We start from the raw sequence: 6000 nt of genomic DNA on the forward strand, positions 1-6000 counted from the left end.
TAAAAATGATAAAAATTCAATTGTACTATGAAAAATAGTCTCAGGTTTGCTGGACCAGTAATATGGAATTCTTTACCAACGAGTATAAGGCTATCTGAAAATGCTAGCTAGTTTAAGAGTAGACTGAGGAACAACCTTCTGGGAAGAGACTGAGTAAGTAGTTTGAATGGGAAGGCTTATTGTCTTGTTTTTTAAGTGGGATTTTTTCTCTCTCTTTGTCGCACTTCTTCTCTATTTTCCTTTTGTTTTCTTTTTCCCACTTTTTGGTCTCATTTCATTTCGTTTTTTTTGTTTTGTTAATGTTGTCGGTATTGTTGTTCATTGAATGTTTATCAGCCACTACTAATAAGTCTAATCATTTTTTTTTTATGTGTTTGTGCTGTTGCATTGATGATTTGTCTTTTCATAATATACATATATATATATATATATATATATATATATATATATATATATATATATATATATATATATATATCATGAAAAGAGAAATCACCAATGCAACAGCACAAACACAAAAAAAAAAAAAAAAAAAAGACAGAAGGAGAAAAGGAAGACTGTTTTCCTAAATTAGTGATTAATATAGACCAGCACTTGAATGAGGCCTTAACCCTACTCATCCATACAATCACATAGGTCAAACAGCATAGCCACACACAATCAACCATAAAGAATAATCCATGGACAGGCAGTCTTGTCGTCAATAAGTATAAGTCGTCATTTACCAAACAATAGAAAAAATAATATAGACAAATAATTCAGAGGCAACACCCAACATAAGGACTCATCAGGAGAATACACTGGCCTATTTAGGGTTTCGCCACTCTAAATTCTCTACCCAGCACAGTTTTGTGGCTACCACAGAATATCCATGGCATCCCCGCGTCAGGTATCACCCCCAAAATACATGCCTATGAAAAAAAACAGCAAATGTAAAACAACCAAGTAAAACCAAAACAAGCTTATCCTATTAATATATCCCTCCCTTTAGCAACAATAGGTAAACTAAATATTATAAATTTTAACAAATCACAAATATTAACACATTGCAAAAAACCTGAATGAACTAAACAATTATAGAATTCATCTTTACCATGTGGCTAATTTTTAAGAAAATCCGCTCAATTAGAAACACAATTCAAAATAAATGGCGCTGTGACAACATTTCTCGAATATATATATATATATATATATATATATATATATATATATATATATATATATATATATATATATATATATATATATATATATATATATATTTAGCAGAGTGGATTGATGCTCTATAGGGCAATGCGGGACCCGGGGTTCGATCCTCGCAACAGCTTCTTGTCCCTGTAAAAAATACCTCCAACTTAAGCGTCAATTTGACACCCTATGCGCAAGCAATTGCTCCGAAGGATCTTCAGAACTCAACATGCTTAACTCCTTATCAAACAGTTCGTGGTAACGAACTGTAGTAAGGAGCGACCCGGCTCAATAGTAACCAAAACTCTAAAAAATGGAATTTTGATACCAATAGCTACATCAAAAGAATCGCATTTTAATGCTGGTTTTAAATATATAAGTTTCACCAAGTTTAGTCTTACCCATCAAAAGTTACGAGCCTGAGAAAAAGTTTTTTACTGTTTTAAAAAGAAGAATTGAGAGAAAGAGTCAAACTTTAGCGTAAAGAGCGGGGCGTTGATGAGGAAGCAGCCTCTTTCATATACGAAGTAATTTCTGTGCGTTTTAAGTTTTAATGTCGCTCCTTACTTTCAGTTGAAAAAAACTTGTTTTTTTTTATTTAATTCAACACAAAACCAGCTTCTAGCTTAATTTCTTACCTAAACCGCAGCAATATTTTTCTCGCAGTTGGCACAAAAAACTGTTATGCATTTACTTGGTGTGTCCTGCTAACTACAATCTTTAAAATCCATTAATTCTTCTATTGAGTTTATTATGCTTGGCTGCCTAGGGCACATCCAGGAATTTGATCCTGTCCCTTTTTTCCTTTTTTACGAGGCACAGAAAAAAATGACAGTGGGGGGGGGGTGAGAAACCCAGTACCCTCACCCTTCTTGGATCCGCCAACGTTGGGTATAATTTTTGTTGTAAGTGTTGAGATGGGGGGGGGGGTAAGGTTAAATCTTGTTCAGATACCTATCTATTCAAATTTCGAAAGAAGAAAGACATTTTTTTCACCGAATCATTATCTTTAACATACCATATGTATATTAAATGAATCTGATCCCGGTAAGGCAGAGTTTTGCAAAATGTTACGAAGAAGTTACATTTTTTGTACTAGAACATTACGAAATTTATTCTTCCTGTAGCAACCTTGATCTTGTGCTCTGTTAGAATTGTCGCAAAGTGATATGCACAGGCAAACCACAGTAAACTTATGCGCAAAATTACAGTAGATATATTTTTCTTTCAAAATTGATCTAGTGAGCTAATACATAGCTGTTAGGCTTTGTCCCTGAGGACACATTGGTTATGTTCCATTTCGAGGCGTGTCTTCCAGTCATTTTGAGTGAACTGTCTACTTAAATCTTGATAAGCTGCAGGAGAGATTACAGGTATTGTACCCCAAGGGATTATAAACAGTTGCTTCAAACATAAAGAGAACACATGTAGCTATCGACGAATAAATGAATCCTAAAAGGAGCAGAAGTTCCACTGTTCCCCAAAGTTTTCACCCTAATACCCATAGCTTTAGTAGCAGTAGTAATGGTATCAGCAATAATAGTAGTAGCAGTAGCAGTGCCTAACTTACAACCCTTGCCCTAAGGGCTGTTGAGGGGTTGACATCCCCAAAGGCATAATTTCTGGACCTTTCAACACTGCTGAAGAAAATGTATGTCCCAAATTTTTGATTGTATATTTGTTTTGTTAAATAATGAAGGCGGGGGGAGGGGGAGGCTATTGGCCTCAAATAACTATTGACTCTTAAAAAGGGCACTATAACTTCTAATTTCCAATCAAATGCCCCAACCAAAGTTTATATGACCATCAATTCCATTAAAGCATTACACGCCCCAGGCTATAATTAACAATCTTTGCCCCAGCGATCTGACGGGTTCCGTCAACTCTGGAGGCTGTGTTATATGTTCTATGGACCATTTTGAACAAGATGGCAATATTACATTTTTGGAAGAGAGGGTGGCTAGAAGGGGGGGGGCTAATCGTCCTCCATTACTTTTGACTCTTAAAAGGGAACTAGAACTTTCAATTTCAAATTAAAGAGCTTCCTCTATACTTTATACAATAACCTTTCAAACAGTTCGTGGTAACGAACTGTGGTAAGGAGCGACCCGGCTCAATAGTAACCGAAACTCTAAAAAATGGAGCTTTGATACCAATAGTTAAATCAAAAGAATCGCATTTTTATGCTGATTTTAAATATATTAAAAAATTGGACTTATTTTAGAAAATAGGGAGAAACACCCCTAAAATGTATAAAATCATAACGAAAATCACACCATCAGATTCAGTGTATCAGAGAACCCTACTGTGGAAGTTTTTAGCTCCTATCTACAAAAATGTGGAATTTTGTATTTTTGCCAGAAGACAGGTCACGGATGCATGTTTATTTGTTTCTTTTTTTTCCCACGGATGATCATATCGACCCAGTGGTCCTAGAATGTCACGAGAGGGCTCATTATAACTGAAAATAGAAGTACCAGTGTCCTTTTTAAGAGACTAAAAAATTAATGGGTACCAAGGCTCCCCCACGCTCATTTTTTACCCAAAGTCACCAGGTCAAAATTTTGAGATTGCCATTTTGTTCAGCATAGTCGAAAAACCTAAACTATGTCTTTGGGGATGACTAAATCTCCCGTAGTCCCCGGGGGAGGGATTTTTCCATGGAAGAATTTATCATGAGGGAAGAGAATTCCCATGAAGGGGGCGCAGGATTTCCGAGCATTATTTAAACAAACAAAAATGAGAAAATAAATGAAAAAAAGTTTTTTTTTTCAACTGAAAGTAAGGAGCAGCATTAAAATTTAAAATGAACATAAGTTATTACTTATATAAGGGGTTCGTTACTCCTCAATACTTCCCTCTTTACGCTAAAGTATTTTTAGAAGAATTTAGTATTTTTAGAAGAATTTAGAATTTAGTATTATTTTTAGTATTTTTGTCTAAAGAATTTAGACAAAATTCAAGCTTTCGTGTAAAGAGTGAGGTACTGCTGAGGGGGCCTGCCCCCTCATATACGTAATAAAAACATATAAATATAGAAGTTCGTTACGTAATTTAATTTGCAAATTCCGTATATTTATTACTAATAGAAACGCTCAAAAAAGATCTAGTTGCCTTTTTAAGTAACTAAAAATTGGAGGGCCACTAGGCCCTCCAATTTTAGGCATAATGATTTAGCTATTTAATGGTAGAATTGACGAGTTGCACTACTGGAATCTGCTCAATGTCTCTTAGATATATAGTGGCAATAGATAATTTCATTTTGAAAGGTTTAAAGGTTCGAAAATAAGAATCTTTTATTTATTCGTATCAGCCTATTTATTATGCTTGTTTGTTTTAGTTTTGTATATGGCTTTACTAGCTTTGAAAGACTTTTCAACTTAAACCTATTAGTGAAAATTCGGTAATTTATATAGTTTAGAGCCATTTCCCTAGGGCCAGTGCTGTCACTTACTTTAAGTACTTTACTTGAAGTACTAATTAAGTAAAATTTTCCAACACTTGTGCTTGTACTTAAGTAAAAACTCTACGGTGTACTTATTACTTGATATTTAAGTAAGATTACGAAATACTTATTACTTAAGATACTTTTAATGTACTTGTTTTTCAAATACTTTACCTTTGACACGAAAATTCTGTGTGTGTGTGCTTTGGCAATGTACAAGAAAATATCACCTTTAGATTTAGAGCAAACTCAGATATAGCTTTTGTGTGTCTGTACTTTGGCAATGTACAAGAAAACATCACCCTTTAGATTTAGAGTAAACTCAGAGATATCTCCATGCCCTTTTTTTTGGATATGAAATAAGGTATTTGTTTTTGAAGAAAAAAAAATTATAGCATGATTAACACTTGGTTTAATTTTTGTTTAAAAGTTACATAAAAAAAAAAATTGAAATTATTTCACAGTTCACTGGTCGACAGTGAGCTAAAATCCCTTGTTTTGTGCTATATGTTGCATACTGTAGTCCATTTGGGCTTATATTTCTGACATTAGTGTTTAAGTTTTGTCATCTCGTCAACTGAACCACACTTCTACCATTTCATCATCTTCAGGACCATATTATTGGTAAAGCTACCGAAGCTATTAATCTTTGCTCATCTAAATGTTGCCTGCAATAAACGAGTCTAGGGAATTCTAGCTGGATCCAATGCAGTGGTATTTTGTCAAATTTGTTCCAGCAAATTCAGGTATTCAGACGAATCTGACTTCAGATTTGTCAAACCATTCATAAGGTATAGGCCCTACCAAATTAAAGGAAAACTCAACTTTCTTGAAACCCTCTCCCCCTTGCCCTATTTAATATAGGGGTTGTGATACCAGAACTTGATATGAGCCCTGATCTTAGGCATCTTTGATCTAGTTTTCATTCGGATTCGCTACTCCATTTGCCAGTTATAATAAATTAAACAGAAAACTTAAATTTTTCAGGAATTAAAACCAACTCCCCCTTGTTAAATATGAGCTAGGGTCTGAATCTCAAAACTTGATATGTGTCATGGTCTTAGGCCTCTTTGGTTCATTTTCATTCAGATCACTTTAGTCGCAAATTACTCTAATTTAAACGAAAAAATGCTATTAGCAGGTAAAGCCCTCTCCCCCCTGTTTTATTTGAGCTAGGGTCTTCATCTTTCAACTTGATGTGTCTCATGATCCTTGGCACTAAATCTAGCCATCAAAATTTTCATCCAAATCCAAACAGCGGTTCTCCCCCTATATGTGATTACACAGACGGATAGATAGACAGACAGACGGACGGACGGATTTTGCAACGTCTTAGGTAGCCGTGTTGGCTAATTGGATCCAAAAAA

The sequence above is a fragment of the Artemia franciscana genome, chromosome 11, assembly GCF_032884065.1.
Source record: "Artemia franciscana chromosome 11, ASM3288406v1, whole genome shotgun sequence".
NCBI lineage: Eukaryota > Metazoa > Arthropoda > Branchiopoda > Anostraca > Artemiidae > Artemia > Artemia franciscana.